The following is a 15,931-nucleotide window of genomic DNA, read 5'->3' on the forward strand; positions in this document are numbered from 1 at the left end:
TTAGTTTTCTGACATCACCAAATACTTTCTTATCTGAAGTTGCTTATATGTTATATGTATACATATAAAAGGCTATCTTCCATCACCTTATTAACTGCTGAACAAGAGTAAACAGTGTAAAGAGAAAAGGCAAGACACTGGGACTGTCTTGTGGGATGCCCCACCCCGTGATTATTCCCTCTTGGCAAACACTGACAACAGGAGCACTTCACTCCGCAGCCTGCGGAGGCACATCAAATAAATAGAAATTGTGAATTTCAGCCAAAAAATCCTTTCTGACACGAGTCGCTCCTATTCATATGACTGGTCTCATTAAGATCTGAACTGGAAAAAGCTGCAGGACAGAGCTTGTGTATGTCTCTTTGCCAAAATGTTCAGCAGTGTTTTTCCTTGTGAAAAGACAAACCAACCCTGTGCCACCAAAGCAATAAACACGGCACGATTAATGGTCAGCAACGCACCGGATACTGCTTACAACAGTGCTATAGTTAGTAACTACTTACTGACACTAATTGTTACAAACAACTGAGTTACCAGAGAGATTTTCATATTATATATACATATATATATATATATATAAATACCGCTTTGTACAAATCCAAAGTATGTGAGGCTAAAGCTAATGGGCTAGCTTTGTTGAGCATCTCAAAAATCAAATTAGCTGCAATCAAATTCATGGCACAACTCAGGGTTCATTTCATTACTATCAGAAAATTCAATCTCTGAAATCTTACAATATTAAGCTAAAGCAATGATCTTTCTGTTAAAGTTCTTTCTTTTTTTCATTTTAAGGTGAGAAAAAGCTAGCAGGCCCCAAGAAGGTGGGGGTGGGGACTCCTGATGGATCCTACTGAAAGCTTGGCAAACATTCAATCGATTACTCTTATATAAGGAATAAAAAATAAGCAGCCTTTCAAGCACACTAAAATACATTTTGCAGCATAAATCCTACCTCTCATATCTATTTCTACAACATGCCCTTTCTTACACATAATAAGTACATACACACGTGCACGTATATATGCATATACATCCTTAAATTGAAAATACAAATCCATTAGGGAGCTATTTAAATCTACTCATTGCTGCAATAACGCATCATCTTATCTCTGTGTCATACTGTATGTGGGAGAGTCAGAAGTTCCAGCAAAATACCCACATTTATGCAACATTTTAACGAATCTGCCTTTTTGGTTCATTTTACAATAAACACTCTTTAACCTTACTGCAGGACCTAGATGGAGAATACTCACTGCAAGCTCAGCCTCCTTTTATTCCTTCTCTTCCAGGTTTCCAGCTATGTCTCTCTGCAGGAGTCAAGTGTGGTTTTAATAAGGCAGATGAGGCAGGGTTTCTCAACTGCTTTTGATAGAGGTGAGGTGGTCAGCTCTTTATTGACTTTCTGCAGTACTGCAGCTACGTACTGTACAGACAATCCTGCTTTATGAGCATGCACCAGACAGGAAATGGGCCTGGAAATTTCCAGTCGGTGTTGTTTGATGCACTGTTTGAAAAGCTGCACGATGTGCATATAAAGGAAATGAAGGAGAGCCTTTGCTGTTGTTGTTGCTAACCCATCGCACTGCAGGCAAAGTGTAGCCAGCAATGCCTGGGCAGGAGCCATTTTAAGAATTAGCATGTTTCACCAAAAGAAAGAAAAATGTTGATTGTTTTGTGCATGCAAGAAAGTACTGCATATCTAAGATCCTTTTATAAGGAAAAACAACATGGGAGGTAACTAGCTGCTGAACAATTTTACAGTCCCTTTCCTACATAATCAGCCACAGTGACATACATTGTACGCAGGGCACAACTGCACTCACTGACAGACACGCATCTTCACGAGGGGATGTGAAAAAAAGGAAGTAATCACAGGCCGGTATCATGTACTATTAAGGTTGTATTGACACCAGCACGGAGCAACGGCATCACTAATTAATGGATACTCACAGGCTGCACACATCCTTCCAATGGAGTGGCGACAAAAGCACGCAGCGCTCCTCGCCCTCATACATACATTACTTTGGCTGTTTACCCTCGTGCCTCTTCTTTTGGTCTTCTGCACGTCCCTTGTTCCTCACCTCCTCACACACAGTAGCCAGGTAGGTTTCTCAAGTGGGGAAATGCACCTTCACGTCCCCCGCCACGAACCTCCCACGTAAGGTCGAGCAAGCCGGGTTCGTAGGCAGACATGGCCTGGAATACGCAGACACAAGGTCTGGAAAAATCCCCCCCGAGGTGTCTCCACGTATCTGGATGTGAAAATAACTTTTAAAATCCGACCTGACATCTCTCTGTGCCTCTTCTTGCTCTCTGCCAAGGGGGGATAATATTCCTCCGCCTCCGGGGAGCGCAGTGATGGTGAGTAGATCAAAGATGGCAAGAAGGTGCAGGCACTTTGGTGATGGCAGATGCACAAAAAGCTAGCACAGACTACAGAAATACGGCACACACGTACCCACATGCTGGCTGCATGACCAAGCACCAGGTTGCACCTCTGGAAACACTGGCTGCAGGACTACTAGTGCCAAACAGCAGATGGGTATGCATCGCCCCACCTCCAGCTGAAGACCTGCACCAGGGTATCAAGAGCTGCAAGGTATTTATCATGATTTAATTTCTTTCAGTTAACTGCAGAGCCCTCAGGGATGCTGAGAGTAAAGCTACACACACACACAGGGATTCAAAAACCTTTAGCTCCAGCCTTACAGCTATTGTGCTGCTATCAGTGCATATGTCCCTATTTCATGAAAGATACAGTAATGCTTAAATGCTACTGACTTCAGTAGACATAAGGATCTGCTTAACTTTCATTAGGTGCTTAAATGTCTTTTCTCAATAGATATGCCTTCCTCCACAAGAACTTTAATGCATGCTAGCCATTTGTTTTATAGTCACCTGGATAGTACGTATGTCTTTCCTTTCCAAGTACAGCTACTTACACAGGAGGGTATTATTTGTTACATATGTACAGAAGATACAATAGAAACTGTGGAAAGCTGTTCTTTTAGTCAGCCTGTTGAAGAATTACAGGCTCACGGCGTGGCTGAGGCTGGCAGGGCCCTCTGGGCTCACCTGCTCCAAGCCCTGCCCAAGCAGGGACACCCAGAGCAGGCTGCCCAGGGCCATGCCCAGGCGGCTTTTGAAGACCTCCAAGGAGGAGACCCCACAGCTCTCTGGGCAGCCTGTGCCAGGGCTCTGTCACCCGCACATGGGCAACAGACAAGGACAAGAACATTGACAATGACAGGCAGATGATTTTGCTGCACACTGCTCCCAAATTTTTGCCTACTGAATAAATTATCAGTGGGCAGCTATAGCATAGTCCTTAAGGGAAGGCGATGAAATGCCAATAACCCACAGCAATGAACGCTTCCATCCTGCGTTCTGCATTTATATTTAAAATGCAGCTACAGGGAACAGGCATCGTGTGAAATAACAGATGACAGGCTCTCACAACACACACACTGCTTTAATTCAGAGGACTGTGCTGAATTAGGAAGCTAAATCCAAGCTAAATGCCCACCTCCTCTCCTGAACGCCTGCCTTGAGCAGACCTGGTCTCGGCTGCTGTTCAGCTGATCTGTGCTTGCTCCCGGCCCCCCCACCTGCAGTTCCCCAACGCGTGTTCTCATAGCAGTTTGGCTCGTTTTTCCAAATGAGATGCTGTTACACTGTGAATCTCATGAATTTTCTTTGCTGAGAGGAATTAGCACTTCACCCCAGCCCTCTGACCGGGGAGAAGCGGGGGGCCGGCCCGGGCCTGCTGCTGGGCCGTGCTCTGGGCCTGCTCCCCGCGGGCACGAGATGCTCGGTGTTTCTGGAGAGACACACGAAAGGCACTAATTTCACCACATTTACACACAGGTTTCACTCTCTAAAGCATAACCTGAGCAGCTCGAACTACTAAAGATTTAATTTTTAAGGCCTTTTTTTCCATCACTTATTTAAAATACTCCAAGAGAAGCAGCAGACCGGCATTGTCTCTGGGTCTTTGCCGGTGGTGAAGCAGATTATTCCTATCATATTCTGCAGGGGTGCTGTCAAATGCTGTTCCAGGCTATGGGCCAAAATCTACCCCCAGCCCATGTGCTCCCCACTGGCACCAGTGATATCTCCACCAAGGACTGACAGTAGTAAATGGGCAGAGATGTGCTGGCTGCTCCAACAGCACGATCTATGTGCTGAATAATTCATTTTAAACTGTTGCGCAGATGTCAAAATGTTATTGCTGATTTCTAGCCAGCAGGATGGGTGCTGCTTCTCCCGATGTGAGTGTGTCACTCCCAGTAACACTAGAGACAAGCTGGGGGACGTCTCAGCAAGACAGCAAATCCTGGGGTGCAAACTCCATATGCCCATGAATGTAAAATTAAATTCCCAAATGCTCGTCACAGGCCACCTTTTGCTCTCCTTACTAGAATTTTCCCGTGGACACACTCAGCCATTCCCTTTAAAAATTTCAGAAAATTAAGTTAAAACATTCTGTAGTTATACATATACATAGTGTCCAACAACCATCTCAACCCATGGGATTTTCTGTAAGGTCCCACAGAAAGCCTCGAAGAACAAACAACTTAAGGATCACAGCCAAATTTGGATAGCAAACAAAAACCAAAACAGAACAATCCAACCCAATCCAACCCACCCCACCCCAACCTGTCTAAATATGAATAAGTAGATCTAGCCTACAAACTCTGTTGGCATGGTCATGGCAAGAGTGCCCCATGGTAGAAGTCAAACATCTCCCTCCTCTCCAAAAGAAAGAAAGAGAAATGGAGCTTTCCTGTGTTTCCCCTTTTGCTAAACCCAGAGCAGCCAGTCCAACCCAGACCGCTCAGGGCCCAGGTCACCCACACAGCCAGCCCAGGGGGCTGCAGCTGCTGGTGGCCAGTAGCACCTCCAGGAGCAAGGTGGGGCTGGTCTGTGCATGGCCTTGGGTGGCCCTGAGCCTAACATGAGCGCTGAAAGGAAAATGGGAACGATGCAGGAGAGCCACAGGTTGTGAACTGAGGTCAGAGATCGGGATCTCTGACAGGAGCCAAAATAGCAAACAGACCCCCTGCCGGCACAGGCGCACTTCTATGAGGGATGCGTCAGCTAAAAAGTGAGATTTTCCATGCCTGTGGATGTGCTTTTTCATGTCAGCTGGTCTATGTGGAAGCAGACCTAGGTTTAATGAGTTCTAATTTGTTTTAAATCCGTAGGTTTCTTTTTAATAATTAACAGTCCCCATCGTTCAGCAAAGCCATTCCTTACCCCTGACTACTTGCTATTAGGAATGAATTTACAGTGAAATATTGTTAAAAGGTGGAAAGCAAGTGACATAATTCAAGTTTTAATTAAAAAAAATATATATCACACAAAGCGAGAGCACTAGGAGGAATCATAATTGAATAAGCAACAAAAAAAAAAAAGACCCAACGCGTACTCCTCCCAATTACCCATTTTATTCCTTTTATGCTATTTGAATTCTTGTAATTGGTTTCCCTTACTGGATGCCCTGTGCTCAGGACGTATATAACATTTTCTCTCTGCAATTCCAGGAACTACAGAACGCGTCCACATCATTACAGCGAGCATTACACATGCTCACACACTGGGGTCCAGGAACTACAATTAACACATTAAGAAATAATAACTGCCAAGGGAGCAAGGGAAGATAAACAGCATGTAGCTGATGTAGCAAGAATTCGGGTTGGAATAGGGATGTCTCTTGGGTAACAGGAAAGAGAGAAATCGAAGTACCGTGCAGCACTGCCCCACCATTAAGCTAAGAAATCCTGAAAACCGGTTGAACAACAGCTTATACATTCATTTCTTGAAGTCCAATTTCACTAAAAGTATTGCTGGCTTCAAACTGTATTTTGAAGGAAACTGAAGGCTTGTATTTACAAAGAAATAATAATTGTGTCCAAATTGAAAGTTTAAACAGGATGGGGTTGTTGCTAGTTGAAAAATAGTCCTGAAGTGCTAGGGGACTGTTGTTGGGTTTTTGTTCTGTTTGTTAACAGAAGCTAGAAATAGTTGATGGCAGGCTTTTCTTTTTTCCTCTTGCTTGTTGGAAGTCACTTTGAGCATTTTTTTTTTTTGTAAGAAATTGAAAACCATTCCAAGTACTATTAAGGAAAAAAAAAAAGATTCCAGGTTCTTTTATTTACGGCTTCCAGTCTAAAAAATGTTCAGTGCAAGCAGCCCTGTAGGAGCCATGTAACATAGCCCACAAGAGCATGCCCACCACGGGATGGTACGTGGATATACGCTTTCACCACGGTAACGAGCAGAAACCATGGACCAGGCTGGTCCTTTCGGATGTCAGTTCTGAGTTTTGCTATTGCTTTCATATGGACCAGCAAAGGCCTTAGTACTTTATTTTTTTTGCAGAGATTGGAAGCCGATGGAAATGATGGCACAACCAGGGCTCAGAGATGCCTTCATCTCACCTCTCTCCCACCCTGGGCTGAGAAAACATAACCACAGCAGCGCGGCGACAACCCCTTTCCTAAATTTACTCACCTCCCCGTGGGAAGGGGAGGCAGGACAGGCACAAATACAGGGCCATGCCAAAACCCACCTTCTGGGGGAGAACAGCAGCTCCCCCTCTAGCCTGTTACCCGTTTGGCGATGTGGGTGAGCGTTTGTGTGAAAGGCGTGATCCCCCGTGCTGCCCTGAAGCATCTCTCATCAGTCAAATAAGACATTTCAGCAAATAACATGGCACTTTGTAAAAACATAATTGTTTTTATTTTCCAATTTTCCATGTTTTGTGTAGAGTGCTGCTGTGTTCAAGTGAACTGAACAAAAGCATAAACAGTAAGCACCATCTGGAGAACATTCTTCCAGCATGCTGAGAAATAGCAGCCGCCTGTGCTCTACCTGCTATAAATAAATGTCATTAAAAAAATGTCCAAAAATTTGTTTGCTCCTATTTGATGGAACTGCAGCCAGATAAGATTTCACTTAGCCCCGTATTAGGGCACCTGACATCTTCACAATGAAAAATAAAAGTGGATATGTTTGTTTCTGAGTGCTTCATGTTAACATCAGCATTGCTAGCAGAATATCAATCCTACGCATTATTCTAATAGCAGCATCAAAGGCTGCAACTTGGGAGTAACACACGAACAAGATATTTGAAACCTGATTTCTTTTAAACTGTATCAGGTTCACACTGTGGTGATACCCCTGAATCTGCTAGCAAGAGATTGGGTGAAATTATTCTTGCTCTAAACCGACAGTGTAACAGTTTGGATTAAAAAAAAAATGTTGGTAATTTCTTTTCAGTCTAACACAAAACCATTCCAATCTCCCTCTCTGATGAAAAAATACAGGCTAAGTCAGCCGTCGGGTTGTGATGAGGCTCTGTGAAGGGTCAGCATTTGCTGTGTTTGTTTAATCACTGCAATTAGAGCTATGCAAATAATGAAATTGTTTGCTACGGTGGCCAGGCTGGCTCAGGAAAAAAAAAAATGTTTGAGTTGAGCAATCGAAGAACTATTTTTTTTTCCTTGGTAAAATGAAAAAATAGAAGTGTTTTGTTTGCTCCACTCAGAGGGTAGCAAGGCCTTGAAGGAATCAGTTCAGCTTGAAATGAAAATACATTTTCACACTGGAACAAAGCACTTAAACATTTTACATTTTTTCCCCTTTTTATTTATTTTTTTGGGCCAGAACCTTGGACAAACATTTTCAGCACCCTGAAACAGATGCTTAGGAATACTTACTATTTGGGAGGGTAAAAAAAAAAGGGGGGGGGTGGAGAGGGAAGGGGATTTGACTGTTCCTTTACCTAACCTCTGCCACAACTCTCCAGGACAGCATGCAGGGCTGAGGCTGATGAACCACCAGCACTAGCACGAAGAATGATGGGAAGACATTTTAGTTTCCTTTTTTCCTTTTCTCCACTCTGATAACCTTGGGCTAGCAAGTGCCACGTAGTGATGGGAGTGAACATGCCTTGGGGAATAACAAAAACAGGCACTGGGTCGCTCAGAGTGGTTGTAATTCCCAAGACACAGTGCATTGCAGCCTAGGTCGTAATCCTAATTTCAGGGCAAGAGTGGAAGTGATGGACATGAATCAGATCCTGTCCTTCCATCAAGTTTTTTTCTCCAAAAATCAAGGCTGCTGAGCACCAGTGTTTTTGGAGAGCAGCTCCTCTTGTGCCCTGCTGTCAGCTGTACCTTCCTGTGGGTCCCACTGAAAGCCATTCCCACTGTAATCTGGTTTTTGTTTTTGGAAGGACTCCATGTGCCAGGAGCTGCATGGATACACATGAGGGCACAGTCCTTTCCCTGGTGAAACTGTCATCTCAAACACAGCAAGGGCAGGAAACGATAGCATGGTTATGGTTCACATGAGCTGTATTTTCCCAATATAAATATTTTAGCTAGATTTATTTAGAGCCCACTCACTTTAGTTAAATGAGAGACTTTGCGCAGGGGTACTTCAACTCTCTGGAAATGAAGACATTCAACTACTGATTTTGGCAGGGTAAGGATTTGCCTACACCAGTGAGGCTTTCCAGGGGCAGGTATGCTGGGAAGTCAGGTGGTGGGTGTCTGTCCGTCCATCTGGATGGATGGATGGGGGGAGGGTTGTTCTTTGTTTTGTTTTTGCCTTTGGTCAAATTCAAACAATATGCAGTAACAAGAACTAAATGTCATTTTCCTGCCATCCATCTTAATTTGGCATCCATTTTAAAGCTTACCTTTGACCTTTTAAAATGTTAATACACTTAAGCAGATATAAAAACCACACAGCTCCTGGAAAAATTAATCATAGCCATATCATGATGTTAGTCTAAAAATGTAACATCAGTTGTTTTCCTCTGTAATTTTAAGAAACGTTTGTCAAAGTCAGCAGCAGTAACTGCACCACAATTAGCTATTATTTCCTTTGCAAACAAGTATCCATGTTAAATGCTATAGCAAAATCATGTCAGCATAACTGGCACAACTTACTGCTTACTGTGATTTTTTTTTTTTTGTTTGATAACTGCCTAGAACCATAGAAAAGGACCCAAAAAGGACCTTGAGAAGTTGGCTGAGCCATCCTTCTGCGCCACAGCAGGATCAGCTATATCTAAGCCACTCCTGACAGGAAACCTTACTTAGACTTCCTTAAAACAGCAGCCTTAAATAAAACCGCAAAATTTGGCTGCACAAATCAAAACACTTAAATAATATAAATATGAAAATAATCCATATACGTGCACCACATACACAAATATGAAAAGACAAAAAGATAACGCTGACCTACACGGTAGCTCTCCCACCTCTGACCACTTCGTATTCTGTAACCAAAGTTACAAACAGGAAACTCTAATAGAAACACCCCCTTCCTTTTCAAACAGGAGAGGCCGCTCACTTGAGAACCTCAGCTCCTTGAAGTTCAATGGCACCTCTCCCCAAGAAAAGCAGTTTCAGAAGCACCGGGTCCTAAAATATTTGGACCTTTGTGCTTCAAAGCCAAGAGCTCTTCAGTTCCACCAGAAAGCAAACAGGAAGCAGGAGTGTTGACCAGCCTCTCCAGCAACCACAGCGTGGCTAAGATGTCCGGGAGCCTGTTCTTGATCAAAGACATTCACCTGGGCTTCTGACTGAACTGTTTCGGGGTCAGCTGCCTTTTGGACGGGGGCTGGGAGGCCGTGCTAAGTCGCTCCAGGACGTTGTCGGCTCTGTGGTTGCACGCTATGAATGTGAAGATCGTGGCACGCAGCCGTGCTCTGCTTTCACTTTCTTTTCTGTGACATTTAACAGCGCTTAGGGCCATCAATTTTAATGATCCGCTTTAGAAGACAGGAAGTTACGGTGACAGCCAGAACGTATCCTAAAACGCAAGCGATGGCTTCACAGCTAGACACATATGGGAAGGACCCACAGCTGCTAATTGAGCATCTGAAAAAGATAAATTAAGGACCTACATGGCAAACCCAAACCAAAGGCTGATGTGTTCCCTCAGTGAGCGGGGATGCAACTCCTCACCACCGCTTTCTTCCACCTACCAGCATCGCTTCGGCTCCAGCGCAACTGGAGCTTGGCCAAGCAGTCTTCATTAAGCTGAACAGCTGCTTAGGTAAAATGCCCGGGTGAGATATGAGATACTGAGCTTGGCACCACCAGCCCCATCACAGAACACCACCTTCCAATGCACCCTGCACACCCAGTGCAGGGGAGCTGTTAACAAGGAACCCGGTTTCTCCTGTGACAGAAGCCTTGTGAATCCACCCTCACCACAGAGGTCCTCCCGTACCAAAACAGAGAAAGATAACCCCATCCACACCGCCTCCTGAGACTGGAGATGAGTTAACAGCACCTCAAGGCTACAACAGCAAGGATCTTCTCTGCCTTTGGTCCTTCTAGGACAGGCTAACATGAGTACGTGTGGAACTATGTGCCCATGTACACGCACCTATGCACCACGTGCTCTACCCTAGGTAGAGAGTAGCCTTTGCTGGCCCACTAGAAGACCCTCCAGGGCTGCAGACCCATGTTAATCTTTCTCGTGGAGCCCTGTGATCCAACTGCTTTCCAGTGGGACTTCTGGAAAGTTCTCCCCCCAGAAGTCCGGCATCTTAAACAGGACTTGGTCCCTGCCATCACTTTCTTTGATGACCCCAAAGAGAGTTGCACAAGACAGTAACAAGATTCTTCCAAACAAGGCATGGTAATTCTCTTCTTCTCCCCTGAAAAGTACACAAGATTTAAAACAACAAAACCAAAACCCAGTAAGGTGTGTTTTGTACACAAGTTCCTGCTGGCTCCTGGCATTCCCTCAGTGCCCCGCAGCCCGGAGAGCAAGGCCCAGCCCGGGTGAGGCCTGACTCACCGCAGGGCAGCAGTCCTCTTCCCACCTCGCTGCAGGACACAGCTGCCTTCCCATCCCCAGCCCCACCACCAAGGCCAGAGATGAGGACATCTATTATTCTGCTGGTGATGCCTGACTGCTTGGTTAGGAAAATCCTGATTAAAAAAAACAACGTGGTGCCCTTCCTGTTTGCATTGCAATGGCCTTGTGCGAATCCAGCTCCGCAGCAAGTGATCCATCACCAGCCACCAGAAAGATATGCATCATGCATACACAAAAATACATTTTACTTAGCTTTCCACATTTCTATTCCCATTGACCTTTTGCACTATTCAGTTCAACACTCCTCGGTATCTTTCCTTCAACCAAAGTACAACCTAATTCCTTTTTCAAAAAAAAAAAAAGAAAACAAGGCCCATTTCATGCAGTATTGTCACCTAAGCTTTCAAAGATAATCAAACATTAAAAATATATATATATAATGAATACACATTTCTCACTTTGCCACTCCTGACCCTGCATTCTGTCTTTTTTTTTGCTGGTGTGCAACAGAATTCACACGTGCAACTGTTATACTGTTTGCAACTGTTTTATGCACCATCTTCTGATATTCACGGACTGTAAGTTAAGTAATGCTCCCCTAGCTAATTAGTTTATTCACTAAGCATAGATGAATAACTGATGAGCTACAAAAAGTTGCTATTGTTCCAGTCAGTCACCAAATAACTAACTTGGCCATTCAACCAGGGAGAAGTTTTCTTCTCTGAAAGGTGACAAGTAGCTATGTAATGACTTCTATTATTTTCTCAATAAACTCAGAGAAAATAGGACACTGCAGTTAGAAAAACACAGAAAAGAGAAATTAGCTACTACTGTCATTAAGGATTCAGAGGCTGAAAAAGAACAGTTGGTGCAATGCAGCTGGAGCGCCTTTTTGGAGCGAAGTGATTATTCTCTGGCCGTTAATGAATTATTTTTCGCTGGAATGCAAGACCTGCACTCCTCCAAATAACCTGGCTTTGCTGTGAGGAACAGTCTGCCAGCGCACGTGAGAGCCATTGTTCTCCTGGCCCTCCTGGTAGCCACCGCGTTTCTCCGGCCTCTTTGTTTCCATGTCACAATAAAGGCAGAAACATAATGAAAAGGTTGAAGCAAACACAGGTGTCGGAGGAGAGAGTGCTCTCCAAAGCCAGCCTGCACTACCTGAATGGGGAGCTACACCCTCGGACATCCGGGGGTGCCTGCCCTCAGCAGCCGCACCAAGGCTCAGAGAGGTGGAGAGGTGAACTTCCTTCTTCTCTTCGGCCCGTCAGGGTTCACCCCCAAGTGCCAGCTCAAAGATAGTAAGATAATAAGGACATGACAAATTGAGGCACTTCTATGACACTGCCTCAGTTCAGTAGTGCCCTACTCCAGACTTGGAGGAGAAGCCATGGACATGGTCAGTCCTGGGAGGACTTGTTTGAGATCTTTGACCTTGCTGTGAGAGAGGCGGGAGTAAAACCCCAAAATCTCCTTCTCAAAGCCAACAGGCACCATTCTCTGAAGGGTGAAAAAGACAAGAGGCCCGTTCCAGGCTCTTGGGTTGCCTCTTGAGAGCACTCAACCGTAAATCCAAAGCCTCAGAGAAGCATTTTCAAACATCTATGTACCCTATTAACCACCCAACAAAAACACCGCAGAAATAGCAGGCTCCAGCTACTTGCACTCAGTGCCAGCCCTTGAACGTGGAGCAGCAGAGCATCCCCAAGCCACTTGTCCATGCACTGGTCTGCCTTCCACTGCTCCCACCTTTCTCTTCCCATATCACCAAATCCCACGGATGCAATCCCGTAAACCTACCCAGCCCATATTACAGCCTCACTACGTGGCTGCTGTACATTACGGGACAGCCTGGTTAGATCTACCTATAAAACAGAGAAAGCCACAGCTAACGGGCAGCACTACATCACCTGACAAAGCGTCTCCTCTGCAAAGCAGCCAAGTTACTGAGTTGTTTAGTGCCCTGGGAAGGATGGACAACACTGGAAAAAATCAGGAATGGAAATTCCTGAGACCTGAGAAAGGTTAGCGATGCTCCTTTGTAGCCTAGGACTTCTCATAAAGCTGCCTCCTTTTGGAAATCTGGAGTCTTCTGGGACAACTAAGAAGAAGGGCTTTGAAAAACAGAAGATAGTATATGGAACCTAAGCAAGGCTACGAAATATTTGCTGTACTGTTACTCTGTAGATGCCGTTTCTGGAGGCATGACCCAGCACAGCCCGACCTCGAAACAAAGCAATTCACGGCTGGCACCACGCATCCTCACCCGACTCCTTCCGCTCAAAATGAAAAAAGCGAGCACTCCCATAAATCATTTATCCACCCCAGTTTTGCAAGAACGTTTGTCAGCTCCCATTTTGCTTCCCTTCCCCTGGCTGCCAGCTCTGCAAAGCCACCATTTCAGCTGCCTGTGGTGCACGCAGGCCGGCGGGCACGCGCATCCTCCTGCCCGCGGAGATCCAGCCCACCCGCCAGCCTCGGAGGCTCTCGAAAGACCAAGCAGGGCTGCCACAGCAAACGGGTAGGCTCAGGTGTAGCAAAGGTGGTTACTGTAGTAAAGGTTTTTAAATGGCAATTTTTAAGTAGGTATATACCTTTTTTTGACTCGGTAGCTGTGGGGCACCCATCACGTGTACTTGGCTACCGTAACAATCACGTGATTTATGTAGAAGTAATTGGGGTTAAATTCTCTGCCACATCAAACTCTTCACATTTGGCCCCATCTCTAGGACCTAGAAACATCTGAAATAAATAAAGCCATGTGTCACTTAAGGGGGTCTGGGCTTAATTAGGATCATCCTGGTTTTTATGGGAGAAATCTTGTACTGCCAGCTTGATGTGGCGAGTCCATCACTCGCAAGGTTATCTGTTTTTTGTTGCGTTTCTTCTTTTTTTAAACTACCTACACGAAAACGTTTCTATTTCTACAAAGCCTTATTTTTTTGTTGCAAGTCCTCCGAGCAGCCGGATGACAACCACTCCTTATCTTTGGCCGTCTTCCATGCTAAAATAAGAATCCCGTTGTTACGCCAAGGGAGCTGCACCCTCCCACCTCGGCTCGCTGTCGACTCGCACACAGCTGGCTGCGCAGCGCCGCCCGAGGTGCCATTTTCTGGCCACTTCCCTGTGGCGCTGCTAGGATTCACCCTCTAGCCACCGTCTGCATTTCCAAATCGTGCCAGGCCTCTGGCACGCTGGGGATGCTCCAAACCTCAGGCGACGGACCGACCCCATCCCGGAGAGCCGGTGGCACTCAGCCCATCCTCACTGACACGAGGGTGGCAAAGCGATGGCACTAGCAGCTCAGGACAGCTGGGTTAGGAGAGGGACGGGGTCAGGGGCTGCTGACGCTGGTTGCCACCAGCTCAGGCAGCTTCCAGCTGTGCCCCCCCAGGTGAGGCGAGCCCCCCGTGGGCCACGGGCAGAGAGGAGGGGAGAGGAGGCAGGGCAACTTTAAAGCTTTCCCTAAGCCCTGCTGCCAATCCGCGGCAGAAGCAGAACCAGAAGCCGGATTTTTTTCGAGAAATGAGTTCCTCGAGCAGGAGAGCAGCCAACCGCCTTTGTTACGGGCGGGTGCATTTTTTTTTCCCCCTGCAATTTGCGCTGCTGCAGGCTCGGCTCTGCTCTGCTGCGAGTTTCCACAGCCGCTGAAGCGGCGGGGTGCCCGGTGCTACCTGCTCCATAAGGCGACCCACCGCTCGTGCCTGCGGTGGGAAGCCACCGGCACCCTGCCAAAGCCATCCCCGCTGCAGCTCCTGGCCAGCCCCGGGCAGCTCGAGCTGCTGGAGCCCCTCTGGGGTTTCGGTGGGGGCAGAAGCCCAGCATCGCCCTCGAGTCGATGCGAGCGGTTGTCCCCTCTCCAAAGCCGTACCTGAAGGTGAAGGGGATTTCAGTGGCTCGACCAGGGTCCGGCTGCCGGAGCTGGTCGCAGAAACGCCACCAAAGAGCTCGGCGGCCCCAAGGACAGCAGAGCGAGGGTGCGTAGATGGGGCAGCGCAGGGCAGCGGGCGCTGTACCTTATAGCGGATGGATCAGGGCCGCCGGCGGAGTCGCGGCAGGCAGGGAAGGCTTTTCCAAATTTACGTACGGGGAGGGAAAAAAAAAAAAAAAAAGGCAAAAAAAAAGGGATCGCGCAGATTTTCCACCCTATGCTAACGGCGTGCCCAGGACGCTCCGATCAGCGGCGCGTTCGCGAGGAACCCTTTACTCCAAACGCTCAGTCCGTTTGCCAGCGATAAATGACGTGAAAGGTCCCCGCGGAAAAAGAAAAAAAAATGATAATAAGAATAATAATTAATAATGCGATAACAACGCTTGCTCGTAGAGCCGAGACGGAAAATACCTGCGGGACCCGGGGGCTCGCCCTGCCCGCTGCTCCCCGGCACGGCCCCGCCGCCGGGCGCCGCGCACCGCTCGGCGGGGCTCTGCCCGGCCCCGGGGGCTCGCCCCCCGCTGTCACCGCCGGACGGGGCGCCCCGCAGCCCGGCACAAAGCCGCGGCGCCGCCGGGAACAATGCTCGCGGCCCGGAGCCGCCGCCCGCCGCTCCCGGGGGCGCCGCAAAGCGGGGGGACGACGGGGAGCGGGACCCCCGCAGCGCCCGCGCCGCCGCCCGCCCGCCCGCCCGCACCGCCGCCGCCGCCCCGCACCTACCTCCGGCCGCCGCTGCAGGCTGCGGGAGCCCCCGGCCGGGCTCCGCGCCCCGCGGCCCCGCTGGTGCCGCCGCGGCCAGGGCGCAGCCGCCGCCCGCCTCCGCCTCCGCCTCCGCCGGCCCCGCCCGCCCCGCCCGGCCCGGCCCGGCCCGGCCCGGCCGCCGGCACCGCGTCCCGACACGCTCCCCCGCGGGCCGGGCGGGGCGGGGCGGGGCGGGGCGGGGCCGGACGCGGGGGCGGGGCTAAAGGCGGGGTGGGCGGGGCTTCGCGCGGGTGGGCGGGGCTTCGCGCGCGGTGGGCGGGGCTAGCCGCTGAGGGGGAGCGGGGCGGGGAAGGCGGGTCTGGCACCGCGGGCCCGCTGCTGGGTCTGAGGGGGCACGGCCCCGCGGCATGGTGCCCGGGGTAACCGGGGGGCGCTTCTGGTCGGAAA

General features: G+C 48.2%; 1 protein-coding gene across 1 annotated transcript in view; it reads right to left on the bottom strand.

The window, feature by feature from the left end:
* RAI2 (retinoic acid induced 2) overlaps positions 1 to 15,690 on the bottom strand; it is a 35,649-nt gene extending 19,959 nt beyond the window's left edge. The window contains exon 1 of the mRNA XM_066981395.1: positions 15,503 to 15,690. The gene's annotated coding sequence lies outside the window, so the exon portion shown is untranslated. The remainder of the gene's footprint in view (positions 1 to 15,502) is intronic.
* Between the last annotated feature and the right edge of the window lie 241 nt (positions 15,691 to 15,931).

Source organism: Anser cygnoides, chromosome 1 (genome assembly GCF_040182565.1).
Source record: "Anser cygnoides isolate HZ-2024a breed goose chromosome 1, Taihu_goose_T2T_genome, whole genome shotgun sequence".
NCBI lineage: Eukaryota > Metazoa > Chordata > Aves > Anseriformes > Anatidae > Anser > Anser cygnoides.